The sequence below is a fragment of the Ambystoma mexicanum genome, chromosome 7q (genome assembly GCF_040938575.1).
Source record: "Ambystoma mexicanum isolate Mex_15411 chromosome 7q, UKY_AmexF1_1, whole genome shotgun sequence".
NCBI classification, from domain to species: domain Eukaryota; kingdom Metazoa; phylum Chordata; class Amphibia; order Caudata; family Ambystomatidae; genus Ambystoma; species Ambystoma mexicanum.
This window is the reverse complement of record NC_090941.1, coordinates 997,318,652-997,337,153: the sequence shown is the minus strand read 5'-3', so window position 1 is coordinate 997,337,153 and position 18,502 is coordinate 997,318,652. Positions and strand designations below refer to the sequence as shown.

The window sequence follows — 18,502 nt, the reverse complement described above, 5'->3', positions numbered from 1 at the left end:
GTGCGGAGGGGTCTGGCACCAGGTGGGAGCTCATTCGAAAGGCTCTGACCGGGACCCGTTTTATTGAAACTACAACAACCAGAAGGCCCTAGGAAAGGGTGGCGTGAGGCGTCAGAGTGGTCCTACAAGGTTCACGTCAAATCCCTTGTACAATCGAAAGTCTCTGACCCGAGGAAAGCTAGGGGAAGGGAACCCCGCTTTCCACAGCAATTGTGAACTGTGATAATTGGCAAATGCGAACTGTAGGGGAGGACTGGCCGCGAGGCCCTCCTCACCTACAGTCTTCTCCCCAGGTGAGGACCATGACTCGGTGGGCGTCCCCTCATGCCACCCGGGCCCAGGTGGAGGAGGGTTCACCCGCCGACGACATTGCCCACACATATCCTTTCGATGCATTTACCAAAATTCAGTTAGGCCTAGAAGCCATCTTGTCCAGCAAGCATGGCGTGAGTTCAGCACACTGTAACGAGGCCCCCACCTTTGGAGGGCCTTTCATGCATCTCTGCCGCCACAGCAGCCCTGGTGGATCCGCTGCGAGCGCGTTCCCATGAGAAAGTCAGATATGAGCTAAACCCGAGATGCCAACACTGTAACCTTCTCCCATTCACAATGTAATATTGCTCCTCGCATGACCCGGTCCGCAAGGCCGGGGTGACGGGGAAAGAGCTGACGCATCACTATCTGAAGAAAGTAGAAAATAATTCAAGTATTAGTATTAACGAACTACCTCTGTTTAAACAAGTCCTGTAAACTGTGAATAAACCACAAAAATGTAACGTTATATGATATCACTCCAGGTCTGTACTAGTGCTGCTATAACCACAGAGAAAGATGTTAACCAAACGTGTAACCTCTAACTGTATAAGTGTTTTTTCAATAGTATGTAGAAACCTGAACTCATATATGCTTTCTTAACCACCCAAAGCGGCGAGCATCAATCTCTGTAGGCCATAACCTAGTAATGCCTTGTATAACGTTTTATGTACATACAAATACGCACACAATGTAGTGAATATAATGTTAGGTAATGAAAAGGTACTGGAACCGACTGTATTAAAGAAATGTGTAACGAAATGAAAATATATATATGTGTTTAAATGACATCAAAATAAGGCGGAACAGTATAAAAGTTCTGCATTTAAAAGTTAGCAACGCACGAGGAAAAAACCTTTGTGAGTATATGCAAGGCCATTCTCCCTCCCACCCGGCCAAGCCTGTCAGATAAGGAAGCTAAGGCCTGTGCCGCGCTCCCTCACCTCCCCCAACCAAGCTGGAGCCGCTTCAGAGAGTCAGAGGCCCCGATACCGCACCCAAGGCCACAGCCCACCACCTGGGTTATTTACAGCACGGTAATAAACCCAAGTTTTGAATCCTCTGATCTACCAGCACCCTCTCGTAAAGTCCACAACCCTCCCCCCTAGACCACCCCAAGAACGACCCCCATCACTGGGACAAGACACAGAGACCCATTTGTATAATAACTTCTAACGCGGCAGACAGGCATGTACCAGTCGTCTCAGGCCCCAAAACTCAGCCCCTCGACCTAGAATACCGGTCAATAGGACACAGGTAAATCTCACCCTAACCGACAGTCACCGGACCTCTCAAGAGGTGCATTCCTCATGCGTTGCGTTTATTGTATAAGACAAACTGCGGAGCGATTTATTGATGGACTTAAATGTCGTTTCTTGAATAACTACAGTGTGCATGGCCTAGGGCAAACGAGTCAGGAGAGGTATTCATCTTTGTCACAGGCTGCCCCAGCATACCAACACCGCTCGGATGACCTCAAGCTGGCCTGCCAGGCCCAACCCAACCCTCGAGGCTGACCAGTGACGTCCTCACGCCAAAGACCAACCGCGCTGCAGCAACACCTATAGTTAGTCGACGCCACCCAATCCCAATTAACTTGTGCCCCCTATAGTGTGTAGGTTCTGATGACGTTTTTTGTATTAGAAATACGCCTGTCTTTGCTATTGTCAGACAGAGCGCTCTCGTAGGTTGCAGAGTTCTTTGCATGCCTTATTTTTGGATAAACTCCCACTTACGCTCACCCGCACTCTGTCTTGGCCTTATTCCCACTACGGGAGAGTCCCTTATTGTCTCTCATTGCGGGGAGGATCGTGCTGAAGTTGGGGGCGCTTCCTTTCAGTGGTGACCCCGATAGCGTGATATCTCCAAATTACTTTTCCTAACTCCTTTCTAACGACCCCCTTGTGGCACGAGAATCTCCGGTCGAGAAGGGATACGCACGGTGAGCCGGCTCCGGGAGGCCGCCCGCCAACGGCGACCGGCACAATAAGAAGTGCGCACTCAATGAGAAAGGGTACGGGATCCCGATTGGAAAAAAATCCCCTTTGAGTGCCGCTCGCCGGAGCCAGGGGCTGACCGTTGAGGTACCGGTGACACCGCCTGGACGGACCCAGTTTCGGAGACTATCGGTTCAAGACGGGCACGTGAGTACTGAGTGCGAGCGATCGTAAAGGGGAAGGGAGGGGAAACGGTGAACAGGAGAACGGGGACAGGTAGAGGAGAAGAATATCGGGGGTCTACTAAAGACGGGTCTTGAAACTTTCTTTATCTTTTCTTTGCATATGGCCATTAGGAGTAAGAAATAAGTGAAGTGGTAGAAGTGACGGAAACCTAGCTCCGAAAGGGGGTGGAAGGCGGCGCCGCATAGTGCTATCTAAACTAGTACTGGGAATATATGAAGAAGTAAGAAATAAGTTATTGGTGTCTGGCAAAAGGAGACACCGGGAATATTTTTTAGTGATTGCTACTCTCTCTATTTCTTTTTTCCAATACACGGGGCAGGGGAAGAAAGCGAAAAGGGTATAAGATAAATATACTTGTAGAAGGGCTATAAAATAGGGAGCACATTTTGACGAGTGGGGGCTAAGTAGTGGCACGTACAGACGTGAACGGAGCAACTTTAGCAGAAAAATAGGGACAGCTGGCCAGGGAGGAAAGGGAGGAAATAAGAAGAAGTGTGAGTGGAATGGCATTGTGATGGGTGCGCGCACCGTGTGAGTGTTAGGGACGATCGGTTGACCGTGAGGTGGCGCCAGAGAGTGTTGACCATAACTAGTACTTGATCAGTTGTGAGCGGAATCACACGGGAGTGTATGGGAATGGAAAGGAAATGAGCTATGGTAAGTGCGAAAGGATTAGTGCAGTAAATAAACTTGGGTGATAAAATTTGAGACGTCCGCTCTTGTCTGTGCCATAAAGGTATACATACATAGATCTACACCTAACTAAACGTAAAGAAGGTGGACACGGCTGTGAGAGTGATTTAGAAGATGGGGGCTGAAACTCCCTTGTCACATATTTGTAAGAGCTTACCGGGATACGCTGAACGAATAAATAAATATCACGATCAATGGGTAACAGAATTGAAGGGGGAGGGTCTGCCCCAGATTTGGCCCGAGGGAGGGTCTTTTGACAAAAGCGTTCTTGATATGGTACGAACATGCATTAGCCTCAAGTATAAGGGGAAACAATGGCAAAATAGGAAGGAGATATTAGACCTCTGGAGATTGTTTGAGGAGGTACCCCCACCCAAAGCTCCGGCACCAAATATTGATCTACCTTCCACCACAGATAATCCATTGATGATCCCAAGAGAGGACAAGGAACAGCTAAGTACAGCACAACCTGCGGAAGTGATTAGTTTGTACCCGATATTACCTAAACCAGCCCCCGCAGCAGGATACAGTGACCCTACGTATGTGCCTCCCCCCACAACTGGTACACCACAAAGACCAACAGCCCCCCCGCCATACGAAAGCACCAGAGAGCGAGCCCAGGGAAGCACACAGAGGGTGGATATAGAGAAATTAACAAGTGACTTAGAGTCGAGGCTTACTGTGGCAAGGGATGAACTCTCAAGGATAAAAGACATATGTGAGCGTACAGCGTGTGCCCCCACACAATCAGGACGCACGTCTAGAGCGTCGAGCGAAGGTAGACAGATAGAGGAAGGATGGAAAAAGGGGGAAATACTGTTCAGGATTGAGGAGGAGCCGACACGAATAATAGAGGTAGGAGCAGTAGAAGGGAGCATTGGTGATGTATCACGAGAGAGAGGGATCAGAGAGGACTTGTTATGTGATGTCAGAGGAGGATTGGATGACAGTGATAGGTTGAGTATGGCAGTGGGAGGGGAAAGCGAGGAAGTGGACGGTACATGTTCTCTAGGAACTATAGACGACGAATGGATGGGACGACTAAGAAATAGGGTGGGGAAGATGGCGTCATTGGAATCAGCAGCGACTAAGGAAAGGGAGGGTGCAACTGCAAAAGGGAAGTTACAACTTCCATTGATACACAGAGGGGGGGGGAGACCAAACTATATACCATGGGCTCAGATGGATAAGGCCAATTTAATGAAATTATTGCCCCAGCTGTCAGGAGGGGCGAGCAAGTGGATATATGCATTTGAGAAACATACCGCCGGCATACCGTTGGCAGTAGGCGATGTGAAAAGCCTACTAGTAACCGCAGTAGGAGATCAAGCGGACAGAGTATGGGCTAAGGCTGGTTTCCCGGCCGTGACGTTAGATTATGATCGTCATGATGGAGCTTCCTTTAATACAGTACGAGCAAGGGTGTGGGACGCGCTGCGGGAGACATTCCCAGATACCCCTGATTTACAGTCAGTAATGCAATGTACAATGAACGACGGGGAGGATGCTATGGATTACATTCTCCGGGTGCAGGAGATGTGGAGAGCGGAAACGGGCACGCCCTGGCACCAATCCACATCTCTATTTTATTTCATCATTAAGAGAGGGCTCCCAAAAGAGGTGCAGAAGGCACTCGATAAGATAGCGGGCGTTGAGGCGAAGGGGTGGCCAGAGATCCAAAGTATAATAGTGCACCATTGCAAAAGGATTAAAGAGAGAGAGAGGGAAGTAGCACAGAAAAGGTTGGCAGACGAGGCAAAGTTGGTACAATCAAAACTAGTGAAGGTTGCAGCAGCGGTAGCAGGACTCCCACTCATGAGGGAGGGAGAGGAAGGAGAGGAGGGGCAAATAGCAATACAAGGAAGAATAGCAGCAAATTGGGCAGGACAAGGACAACGACAGTGGACTGAGCAGGAGCAGAACGGAGGTCCAATGTGGCAAGAGTGGGCCCCAAGAGGAGGAAGAGGTGGGTACCGGGGCCGAAGAGGAGGACAAGGGTATGGAGGAATGGGAGGTAATGGGTGGCAGGGTCCCAGAGGTCCACAGGGGAGCTGCTGGAATTGTGGGAAATGGGGGCACTACTCAAGAGAGTGCAGGAGCAGACAAAACAACGGGTTCCAGGAGACAGGACAGTACGGTCACCCCCACCCAGGAAGCCCCTACGGCCTCCCCATGGGACAATATCAACAACCAGAAAATGTAGGACAAAGAAGTAACGCACAGCTACACGGACATCAGTACAGGACACAAAACCACCCACAGAATAATGACAACATGCAATACACGCCAGGTAACACTTTCGCCACAGTAGCTAACGGAGCACCTGCTCCTGCACCTTACAGCGGAGTGTCAGTAGTTTCAGGGAACATTTTTGATCAAGGAGGGGCAATGAGACACCCCGCATAGGACAGCCCACAGAGAGCACTTGCGTGTCCAGTACTATCTACGACCCACAATGCATCAGAGGAACCATTGATAGGAGCGCAGATAGGAGACAAGCAGTTCATATTCATGGTGGATTCGGGAGCGGAGAAATCATGCATTAGAGAGGGCCGGTTCCCGTTATCTAATAGAACGTTAGAGACGCAGGGGTTCTCTGGGGCTGTAATTGAAGTTCCTTACACAGAAGCATTGGATGTGACAGTGGGGGGTAAAACAGTGAAAGCACCCTTACTGTACTATGAACACTCTCCCATTAATTTGCTGGGGAGAGATCTCTTGAGCAAACTAAACATGACAATATCATTCACGGGGAGCGGTATCGTATGTTCAACGCCAGGCATATGTCCTCTCCGCATATTAGCAGTAATACACGGCCACACAATTATGCAAGAGATCAGAGGGTTACCAAGAAACGAGGAGATGTTTGTTGAGGGCATGAGAGCATTGGCTCTCATAGTACCAGAACTAAAAAGGATGGATTGGAGGATTCCAGCCGAATTTCTCTTCCGCCCCATAGCAAGCCCCGACACTGCTCTAGGGTCAGTGGTATCGTTGGATTTACACGCAGTACACGTGTCAGCAAACAGAATATGTGTGATTGGCGTTGACATGGAAGGATGTGAGTGGCGGACAGTACTGTGTACAAATGCAAATATCCCACTGAGGGAGCTCTCGGACGAGGAGCTATTTTCAGACACTGAGACAGATGGCGAAATAGTGATGGAACTAGCAATGCCGTGTGACATTGTAATTACAGCCAGAAAAACTCAAGTTGAATTAATGGCAGTGGTAGGAGCACCACATGCATTTTTTGATGATGACATGCGGTTAGTACCCGATAACATATGGACAAATGGCCCCCATGACGTGGGGTTATTACATGAGGTTCAGCCTGTGGTAATAAAACTGAAACCGGGAGCAATTATACCCCGGGTAAAACAATATCCATTGTCACGCGAAGCAGAAGAAGGGATCAGAGAGACACTAGATGCACTGCTAGCACAAGGAATAATAGTGCCCTCAAACTCCCCATGCAACACATGTATTTACCCGATTAAAAAGGCAAAGGGAGGTTCATGGAGGATGATACAGGATTTACGCCCACTCAATGATGTGATTCAGAAGGAGTTCCCTTTAGTCCCGAACCCATCAACAATACTGTGCAACATTCCAAAAACGGCATCCCACTTCACAGTTATTGATTTAAAAAATGCATTTTTCTCGATTCCCCTAGCTGAGGAGAGCAGGTACTTAACAGCATTTACACTAGGGGGGAGGAGATTTGAACACTGCAGACTACCCCAAGGGTATTGCGAGAGCCCAAGCATATTCAACAGGGTACTACATGAAGATCTGGGGAATTTGTGCGTAGAAAGCACAGTGATTCAGTACGTTGATGATTTATTGATCTGTGCACAAACTGAGGAAGAGTGTAGAAAGGACTCAATAACACTCCTGACATTATTGGCCAATAAAGGGTACAAGGTGGACAAGGGGAAGTTACAATACTGTCTGACCGAGGTCCTATACTTGGGACAGCTAATATCAAAGGACGGCAAGCGGATCATACCCGACAGGGCACAGGCGATTAGAGCAGTTGGGGAGCCCAAAACAGTAAAAGAGATGCAGAAATTTCTGGGTATGTGCAACTATTGCCGAGCATGGATATTGGATTATGCAGCATACACGAGGCCCTTGTTACAGGCACTAAAAGAGGCACAGCAGGAAAACAAACACATAGAATGGACAGAAGAGATGAACACAGCATTTGACTCACTAAAAGAGCTGATATCAAGCGCTCCAGTACTGGCAAATCCAGACTATGGACGCGAATTCTTCTTATTTTCACACTGCAAAGGAACACTGATGACAGCAGTATTGACACAAAAGACATCGTTAGGGCACAAACCACTGGCTTACTATAGTGGCACCCTAGACGCAGTAATGCAAGGTCATTTCGCGTGCGAACAATCTCTAGCTGCAGCCGCGTTCGCGATTGAGAAAAGTGCCACGATAGTGATGGGCTGTCCTGTGACACTGTTTGTGGAACACTCACTCTTTGCAATATTAGAGCGATCAAAGAGCACATTGACGACACAACGCGCCACAGCATACGAGATAATATTGTCCAGCGCAAACATCCACATAGTAAGATGTAAAACAGTGAACCCAGCCACATTCATCACAGAGGCATGCACCGTAGAGGATATGCAAAACCACAACTGCGCTACGTTCACAGGTGACGAAGGTCAGGATCAAGTGATTTTTGAGAATGCCCTGAACGAGGGAGAGGTGTATTTCGTGGACGGGTCAGCATCAATAGACATGGAGACAGGAGAGAAACATGTGGGTATGGCAGTTGTACGATTAGAAGAAGATGAATACGAGACACTAGTGCAACACCGCCTCCCATCACACTATTCAGCCCAAGCAGCAGAACTAATTGCGCTAATAGAAGCATTGCATGCCGCCAAGGGGTGCGCAGTGACAATATATACCGACTCAGCATACATGACAACGACAGTACACGGCGGGTTGGCACGGTGGGGGCGGAGAGGGTTCCGACGAGCAGATGGAACACCAGTTCAGCATGCAGAACTATTGAAAGAACTGATTGAGGCTCTGCAAGACCCCACGGCAGTGGCCATCGTAAAATGCCAAGCCCACACCACAAATACAGATTTTATATCTTTGGGGAACGCGGCAGCAGACGCCGCTGCCAAAGAAGCTTCGTATTTACAGAAAGGTGTAGTAGGAGAATACATGTTGCACCACACAGCACGCCAAGAGGTCCCCACAGGATACAACATGATGCCCACACAGGAAATAATAGAGCTGCAAGAGGGAGCTAGTGCAGAAGAAAAATTGCTGTGGACTAAAAGGGGATGTAGCAAATCGCCGACTGATTTGTTATGGCGACAAAAAAGTTCTGGAAAAGCGGTAATGCCAGTCACATTGTTAGAAATAGCATTTCAACAACTACACTTTCCCGCACATAACGCAAAGCAACACATAATGGCAGAGATACAAGAAGATTGGTTTGCACCTTGCCTCCATGAACATGTCACAAGACTGGCTTTAGAATGCACGACATGTCAGATTTACAGCTCAGGCATGACATTGCGCACACTGAGAGGAACGATACCCAAACCAAATGGCCCATTCAGAGAGCTCCACATTGATTATGTAGACATGGGAGAAAGATGTAACGGGGCTCGCTACATGATTGTGGTTGTATGTCCATTTTCGAGATGGGTGGAGGCAGGCCCCTGTGCGCGCCCTGATGCGAAGGGCGCCGCGAAGTTCCTAGTGCGGGAAGTGTTCCCGCGCTGGGGGATTTGCGAAGTTATTCGCTCAGATAACGGCACGCATTTTGTTAATGAATTATTCAAGGAAGTGACTACCCTATTGGGAATAAAGCACAAATTATGTTCAATTTATCATCCTCAAAGTAATGGCGTAGTGGAAAAAATGAACGGTCTGTTAAAAAGCAGATTGTCAAAACTGTGTTTTTCCCTTAAAAAGACCTGGATGTACTGCCTGCCTTTGGCCTTGTTCGAGTTACGAAATCAGCCAAGTAAAGACCACCACTTGTCCCCGCATGAGATCGTCACGGGAAGGAGGATGCACACAGCGCATTCACCTCTCCGTGAACGTTCTGATGCACACAGAAGCGCAGCGATATTAGGAGAGGAGTTCACAGAGTACTTGAGAAAACTGACACGGGCAGCGCGCGTAATTGCAAAGCAACTAGCCCCCCCCTCTACAAGAGAGGAGGGGAACACAACAGAAACAGAGACAATGCCTGAAAAACCATTACAACTAATGCCTGGTGACCTTATATATGTCCGAAGTTTTGTGCGAAGGTGGAATGCACCACGTTTCCATGGCCCTTATGAGGTAGTGTTTTGCACACCGACAGCAGTAAAGGTAAAGGGCCTACGATACTGGGTGCATTTGACAGACGTACGCAGAGCTTATAACGCCGCGGAAGGTGAGGTACAGGACGAGGCACAGACAACTGCGGACAATGAAATTGTGCAGAATGGATGATGGGAATTTTGTGTGCATTAAGTGTTGAACACTGAACACGAATGGCGCACGACATGCGCACTGAAATGAACATGTGTATATACACATATATATATATATATAATTTTTTACAACTTTTGAAGGTTTTTGTCTGGTTCTTTTTGGGTTTTGGAGAAGTTTTTTTTCTCTCTCTCTCTCTCTCTCTCTCTCGACTTTTCTCTTTATGTATGAAATAATGTACTGATAGTAATATTTGTAAAGTTACCTTGTCTGTGGACATACCCCCTCCCTCACCCACTCCCATACTTTACCGAAAAAAAAAAAAAAAAAAAAATTTTCACAACGTTCTAAATGTTTACATGCGTGTACTTAATGCACTTTTATGTCTCAAACAGGATTAACTATGGCATCGGATGGGCAGCCTGCAACTAATAGATTTGTTAGATTTAGAGAAATGTTAGTAGATAGATTAACGTATTCATACGAATGTGGTTTATCAATGTGTGTTATTGTGTTCTTCATCTCAATATTGTGCCTAATGACACATTGGGTCATAGCGTTCATCTCTACTGAGATGAACGAGGGGGGAGGGGGGAGTAACACCACCCTTGCCCCTGGCACGAATTCAATTACAAATATGAATATTAAAGAAGGTGATTTTTTGATCTGGGATGGATCCCGCCTTGTATGGGGTTACTACACTGCACCACCCACTGATGCCCCGTCACGATCAAAAGACAAAGGTATGAAAAATGACACAATGTCCCTACCTGAAATATATAACAGCCCCACTACCCTTCCCGCCCCGATACAAAACAGCGACTTGTTGTTTATCGAGGAAAATGGAAAAGTAATTACAATGACAGAACACAAGTCCCTACATGAAGAAGTGGAAAAGGGGGGAGGGAATGAGAAAGGGGGGCCTATCATTACATCTATCGGAACTATAAGGTATAGGAGGGGGGAGAGAAGTAGGCGAAGAAGAGAGACAAGCAGGAGGGGGTATGATGAGTATTATGGGTTAGGATTAGACAAGATGGAAGACCCACGACACCCCCACCAAGCAAATAAATGGTATGCAGATATGAGTACAACAGCTAAACAGACAACTAATGAAAGCTGCTATGTCTGTTCGCTCATCCCCCATGCATCAGGTACACCCAAAGTGTTGTTGCCAAGAGAATTGCCCATTGTGGATGCCCAATGTCTCCTTCATCTCACACTGTGTAGAATAAAGAACACCTTTCAAGCACACGATGTCTCTTTCAAAATAATACAGGACAACAAAACGTGCTATTCAAAAGCGTCTGGAGTGGTCTGTCCTAAAGAACCTTTCTTTGCAATACAAGGGACGCTGTTTTCAGAAAACAAATGGAAAGATGAAGAAGTACTGTGCAAAGCGGAAGCACTGAGAGGTGTCCAACCAGACAAGCTGCGATGGATGGAAAAAACGTGCTTACCAATATGGAAAGAACACATCTCTAAACTAACATGGGTAACAGCGATGGAGAAACCCTTCAAGCTACAAAGTGAAATACAAAACGAACTATGTTTCAAGGGAGAAGGAAAAGTGGCAATGGGAACGAACAAAAACTGTAACAAAACTCTCACCATCCCAGACATGAAAAAAGGAACAGCAGCACTAATGGACACATACTGGGTGTGCGGGAATCAGGCTTACTTGCACCTTCCCCAGGCATGGAGTGGCAGCTGCTCAATGGCCACTTTGCATTCGGCCCTAATGGTGATTCCAGAAAGCCACGTTGACAAAAATAAAAAGACGCAAGGAAACATGAACGAGGACGAGACGTCTCCCACTGCAGAAGCGCACCTCTATGTCCTGTCCTCCGGAGGGAAAGAAGAGGAGCTATCACGGAACAAGCGAGCATCAAACTATATATCACAAGCGTCATCCGATTTATTGGCACAGATCCCAGACAGGTATCGCCTGTTCAGCTCCGTGGAAACATTTTTTGCCTCACTGGTTTCAAGTGTCCAAGCAAGAGCAAATGCAAAATGGCTTCAGATCACACGGTGGGAATTGATTCAGCTGGCCAATGACACTGAAGAAGGATTCAACATAATAAAGGTGGAATTACGAGCTCTGCGACTAATGACCATGCAGAACAGGTATGTTCTGGACCTGCTAACAGCAATCGATGGAGGTGTTTGCCGAAAAATAGGAAGTGCGTGCTGCACGTTCGTACCTTCTGAAGACGCAGAAAATGGGTCCTTGTCCCACGTCATTGAAGCAGTCCATAACCTGGGAGAGAAAATGAAGCTGGAAGGTGGGGCTAAAGACAGCTCATGGTTCGACAATATCTTCTCCTGGGTTCCCTCCTGGCTTGGAATGACGATGAAATTATTGATACCGGTTGCGGTGGTCGTCCTCGTGGTGTTCTGCTTGTGCCAGGTGGGCCTTCGATGTTGTGCTAACGCAGTCCCTAACGGTGCGATGATGATGGTGACAATGGGCAACTCAGGTGGTACAATTAAGGCGACACAAGAAGTACATGTACAGACAGGACCGGATAATACTCCCAGATACCAGTTAGTGCCTATGTGCCGTGATAAGTACATAGTAGACAAACTATGGCACACCACTATCAAAGAACCCCGAGATGTGGAACTAGAATGGTATGAGGAGGTCTGGGTGGACTTGGAAGAGACGGGTGACTGTATATATTTAACCTGTACCCCAGATGAGTATGCCAGAAGAGGTGAGAGCTTGAGAGGGGTATGCAGAGCATGGATGCCTAGAAAAGGAACACCTGCATGGGATGACGCAGTGATAGAGGAGCAGGAATGTAGAAGGTTGGAAGAGCTAAAGAATTCGTTACTTTAGTAACGAAAGGGGGGAAATGTAGGGGAGGACTGGCCGCGAGGCCCTCCTCACCTACAGTCTTCTCCCCAGGTGAGGACCATGACTCGGTGGGCGTCCCCTCATGCCACCCGGGCCCAGGTGGAGGAGGGTTCACCCGCCGACGACATTGCCCACACATATCCTTTCGATGCATTTACCAAAATTCAGTTAGGCCTAGAAGCCATCTTGTCCAGCAAGCATGGCGTGAGTTCAGCACACTGTAACGAGGCCCCCACCTTTGGAGGGCCTTTCATGCATCTCTGCCGCCACAGCAGCCCTGGTGGATCCGCTGCGAGCGCGTTCCCATGAGAAAGTCAGATATGAGCTAAACCCGAGATGCCAACACTGTAACCTTCTCCCATTCACAATGTAATATTGCTCCTCGCATGACCCGGTCCGCAAGGCCGGGGTGACGGGGAAAGAGCTGACGCATCACTATCTGAAGAAAGTAGAAAATAATTCAAGTATTAGTATTAACGAACTACCTCTGTTTAAACAAGTCCTGTAAACTGTGAATAAACCACAAAAATGTAACGTTATATGATATCACTCCAGGTCTGTACTAGTGCTGCTATAACCACAGAGAAAGATGTTAACCAAACGTGTAACCTCTAACTGTATAAGTGTTTTTTCAATAGTATGTAGAAACCTGAACTCATATATGCTTTCTTAACCACCCAAAGCGGCGAGCATCAATCTCTGTAGGCCATAACCTAGTAATGCCTTGTATAACGTTTTATGTACATACAAATACGCACACAATGTAGTGAATATAATGTTAGGTAATGAAAAGGTACTGGAACCGACTGTATTAAAGAAATGTGTAACGAAATGAAAATATATATATGTGTTTAAATGACATCAAAATAAGGCGGAACAGTATAAAAGTTCTGCATTTAAAAGTTAGCAACGCACGAGGAAAAAACCTTTGTGAGTATATGCAAGGCCATTCTCCCTCCCACCCGGCCAAGCCTGTCAGATAAGGAAGCTAAGGCCTGTGCCGCGCTCCCTCACCTCCCCCAACCAAGCTGGAGCCGCTTCAGAGAGTCAGAGGCCCCGATACCGCACCCAAGGCCACAGCCCACCACCTGGGTTATTTACAGCACGGTAATAAACCCAAGTTTTGAATCCTCTGATCTACCAGCACCCTCTCGTAAAGTCCACAACCCTCCCCCCTAGACCACCCCAAGAACGACCCCCATCACTGGGACAAGACACAGAGACCCATTTGTATAATAACTTCTAACGCGGCAGACAGGCATGTACCAGTCGTCTCAGGCCCCAAAACTCAGCCCCTCGACCTAGAATACCGGTCAATAGGACACAGGTAAATCTCACCCTAACCGACAGTCACCGGACCTCTCAAGAGGTGCATTCCTCATGCGTTGCGTTTATTGTATAAGACAAACTGCGGAGCGATTTATTGATGGACTTAAATGTCGTTTCTTGAATAACTACAGTGTGCATGGCCTAGGGCAAACGAGTCAGGAGAGGTATTCATCTTTGTCACAGGCTGCCCCAGCATACCAACACCGCTCGGATGACCTCAAGCTGGCCTGCCAGGCCCAACCCAACCCTCGAGGCTGACCAGTGACGTCCTCACGCCAAAGACCAACCGCGCTGCAGCAACACCTATAGTTAGTCGACGCCACCCAATCCCAATTAACTTGTGCCCCCTATAGTGTGTAGGTTCTGATGACGTTTTTTGTATTAGAAATACGCCTGTCTTTGCTATTGTCAGACAGAGCGCTCTCGTAGGTTGCAGAGTTCTTTGCATGCCTTATTTTTGGATAAACTCCCACTTACGCTCACCCGCACTCTGTCTTGGCCTTATTCCCACTACGGGAGAGTCCCTTATTGTCTCTCATTGCGGGGAGGATCGTGCTGAAGTTGGGGGCGCTTCCTTTCAGAACCCGACAGAGGGATGACAAAAGAAAATTCAAGGAAAAGAAACCCTGCTTTCTGATAACATTGAGCAATACATGAACTGTGTTGAAGAAAGGCCGTAGTGAACCCGACAGAGGGAGTCCCGTTTTTACCAGAAAGGATCCGAGCCCGGCAGGGGGAGATCCCAGGGGTGAATAGCAATTGCCCAAAGAACTTTTGTTTCTTTATTTCGTTTGTAATTTTACGAAAAGGGGTGAAGAAGAATACACCCGAGAACAGTGTGTCAACGCGTGTGAACTCGGTAGAGGGTTGTTTGCTTTGTTGTTTGTCTAAACGGACATTAAAGCTCCTAAAGATTATGAGCAATATCTGTGAGGCCGTAGTGAACCCGGAGGCCCGTTTTTCAAGGAGGATTCAAGCCTGGCGGAGGGAGATCCTAGGGGCGAAAGAGCAATCACCGAGAACTTTTATTTATTTGTTACTTCTAATCAGCAATCCTTCTAAGGCAAGAGACTTTTGCAGGAAAGTCCCGCCTTGTCCCATGCCTCAAACGTGGGGAAGTGAGACCCAGCCATACCATCCTGACTTATCATTTTGTGAACACTTCCTTCTTTTCTGGTGAACATTATCCCACACTCTTTCTGTAACTAGCAGTAAGGATTGGAAGAGCAGGCCCGCCTCCCTAGCCTCAAAGGGAGTGGTCCCCCCTTAGGGGTAATGGGCAAATACCCTAGATTGGTCACATACCCTTGCCCTTAAGTGGGTGGCTCCCCCTTCTCTGAAGAAACCTGGTGAATTCTCCTCCTCTATTGTTGGTCAAACTGTCTGGTTCTACAGAGGTTGATTTATCTCTTTCAAGATTTTAATCTTTTGGCATGTCACAATAATAACACAGAATCAAAATGAAAAACACAGCAGTCAGGCAAAGGGGCAAAGCAGAAAAAGACATAAAAGCAGAAAACAGAAGTAAATTTGTTTGTCAAAAAGGAAAAAGTGAATTTACCCGCATTTAACACTCAACTTTCTTATAATAATCCCTCAAATTCCTCTATTCATTTGTAAATTGAAACCAATAGTCATTTTTTTGAAACAATACTTTCATTGTTATGTTTGTGTTGACTTATTTGTACCCATGTCTAGCAAATATACTCTTCCATTTTTACTAACACGTAGTGTAAAGTCAATATTTAATGGCTATTTAATTACCACATAATATGAATAGCAAAGTATAGTAGCTGTTGCTGATTACTGTATGTTGGTACTCAGCAGTCATAACTACTAATACTCTGGACAATACAAGTAGGTTTATAAGAGATGTGGATGAATCATCTACATGACTACTACAGTCGGGCTTTTGTCACAAGGAACAAATGAATTGAACATATAATTTTGTCAGAAAACATAATTATTACTTTTTTGCTAACTAAAAGGTAAGACTAATTTGTGAGTAGGGATTAATGGGAACACAGTCATAACAATGAAACTATTGGAAATGAAAATTAAATTGCTCAAAATTAAAAATATCTAGTTGAAGAAGATGGCCTTAATTATGAACAGACCATTAAATAGTTGAGGAAGTGTTACTTTCCACAGACCATTGCTGTCTGGCGACAGGTTTTTCATTCAACGTCTGCATACCCACAAATATATTGCCCTTTGGCTCTTAACTGGAAGTGAACTTCCAGAAATAGCTACTAAGTTGTACTGTGACGTTTGTGACTTGTTAGCTGAAATAGTGTATTCTACTCTCACATTATATGGAATGGTATTTTCTTCCATATTTAAACCCACCATAATGATGATGGTGCTCTGTAAACATGTATTTAATGTAAGAGGTTACAATGTAATGACTGTTAAAATAGAAGAACCTTTAGTTGAGCTCATAGCATATTCTGGTTCACCATAAGCATTGATTTATGACAGGACATATGGGGGAGAAATACAAGTCCCGAATTAAAGGCATCCAATATTAAAAACGCAGAGGGTTTCGAAAGCTCAACCATTGTGCTGGAAGGTTGTAAGGAAACTCTAATTGAGTTCCACAGTAAATATTCTGTAGCCAAAGTTTGTGCCAAGCAAAGGAGTGACTTACTAAGATGGTGACTAAGATGGTGACTAAGGAAGTTTGAACATTAAGCTTAATTCTAACAGAAAAGAGAAATGGCTATTTGTATGACAAAATTATAAATTAAGAACTAAGTACCAATAGCAGGCTAATGCTAGAAGGATTTCCTGAAACAAGAAAGTTTCCAGCAGTGTTCAAGTCAATGCTCAAACTAGAAGGGTACAGTCTTAAAATGGTTTTGAAGGAAAAGGGGATTCTAGATGAGCACAAACTACCTAATATTTCCTTTTCACAAAAAAGAAGAAAACACTGAATTGGATAAGCTGGTTTCAGAAGGGTATGTAGATAAAACATAATGGCTAGCTACAACAGTGCAGGCACACAGACCCATTGGAGAGATTAGAGCCTGTGAAGATTAGCAAGATGTAAACAAGAATACTTTAGTTGAAATGTTGCCTTTGTCTAAAATAGGGAATGGTGAACACAAAAAATTTCAATTATTTTTTTGACTCTTTATTTACATTGTATCATATCATCAACTTCACCTTCCTATTAAGTTAAAAACATCTCACCTTCATTACTCCATTTGGCACCTATTGATAAAGCAGCTTGCCTTTGCTATTAGCTTTCCCGGCTAACAAATCTCATGTAAGGAATTACTGAAGTTTTGATTTGTCAAGAGAATATTTTAGCTCACAGTAAAAGCAGGGAGGAACATGATCAAAGACTTTGAGAAATATTATGCAAATTAGATTAAAAGGATCCAACCAACGAACCATAGAAGTACAAATTCAGAGAAGAGAAATTAAATTCCTTAATGCATTGGACTCATTCAGATTGTTCTCCCTGTGCCCTTTAAATGAAACCAGAATAGCAAGAAGCCTTTATCAAAAGAGACAACAACCAAATACTACAACAACGTAGGACTAATCAATTTAGACTCAAAAGGTTCTCTTGCGCCCGCTCTCTCATGTTTAACCATTCCAGTGTCCACCACTAACTGACTGCATCATCTTGTCTCTCTACCTTATACTGTTCACACAATCATCACTCCTAAACAGCAACAAGCAACCTACAAACACCACACTAACCTTTCAGTCTCTTATTCCTTTTACTGCCCAACTCTTTTCCCTTTCTTCTGTTATTCTCCCCATATTCCTTTACTGTCATCTTTCCACCTTTCAATCTTCCCAATCATCTTCTCAGTTTCCTTTTCTCCCACCATCTCCTTTCGTCCTTTCATCTCTCCATGTTTCTTTCTTCCCATGTATGTTTGCATGTCCTCCCTGACTTCAACACTTCCATGTCCTCTTCCTTCTTTTTTCTTTCCCTGTTCCGTACTCATTTGCTTTGCTCCATTGCTTTCTTGATGTTAATCCCCCCTCTAATTTTCAATCTCTCTATCCCTTTTTTCTCCCACTAGGTCACCCCCACCACAACCTCCTAACTACATCAGGCAAGTATTTAGCACACTAGGTCTAGAGTCCACTACATCAGGCAAGTAATTAGCACACTAGGTGTAGAGTGCTGATCTGCTGAGGCCAAAGTAACAGTAATTAAGAAAAACCCTGTAAAAGGTTCCCTGAGGTGCTGATGTTTTTGAGGGAGGGCGTAATAGTGTGTTCGAATTAGAATTTCTGCAGCTTTACACTTTTCCCATACAATGCACATGTCTGAGTCTGCCCGGTTAAAGGTCCAAACCTGATTGGAGATCAGCCAGTAAACTAAACTAAAGCCAAGTTGCTGTGTTAAATCATTAAACAAAATAAACAGTTCATGATTGAACTAGGCTTGCCTGCATCTATTATTTCTAGACTACAAATAGGGAAATCGAGTCTAACCGACAGAGGACAACCCAGGGTTGCAATATAAACAGAGCATACATAGTCATCATAAACACACATTTATACACGAATATGTAGTATATCGGTCACAACATCAAAAAATAAAATACTATCACATACATATACATGAAAGCCAAAATATTTCTCTTGACATACCATTATCTACACATTAACCACATCT

The 18,502-nt window shown here is 45.6% G+C and overlaps 1 protein-coding gene across 4 annotated transcripts in view; it reads right to left on the bottom strand.

Annotated features, from left to right (window-relative positions):
- The window catches only part of XRRA1 (X-ray radiation resistance associated 1), a 624,270-nt gene that overhangs the window by 504,466 nt on the left and 101,302 nt on the right, over positions 1-18,502 (bottom strand). The gene's annotated exons all lie outside the window — the stretch shown is intronic.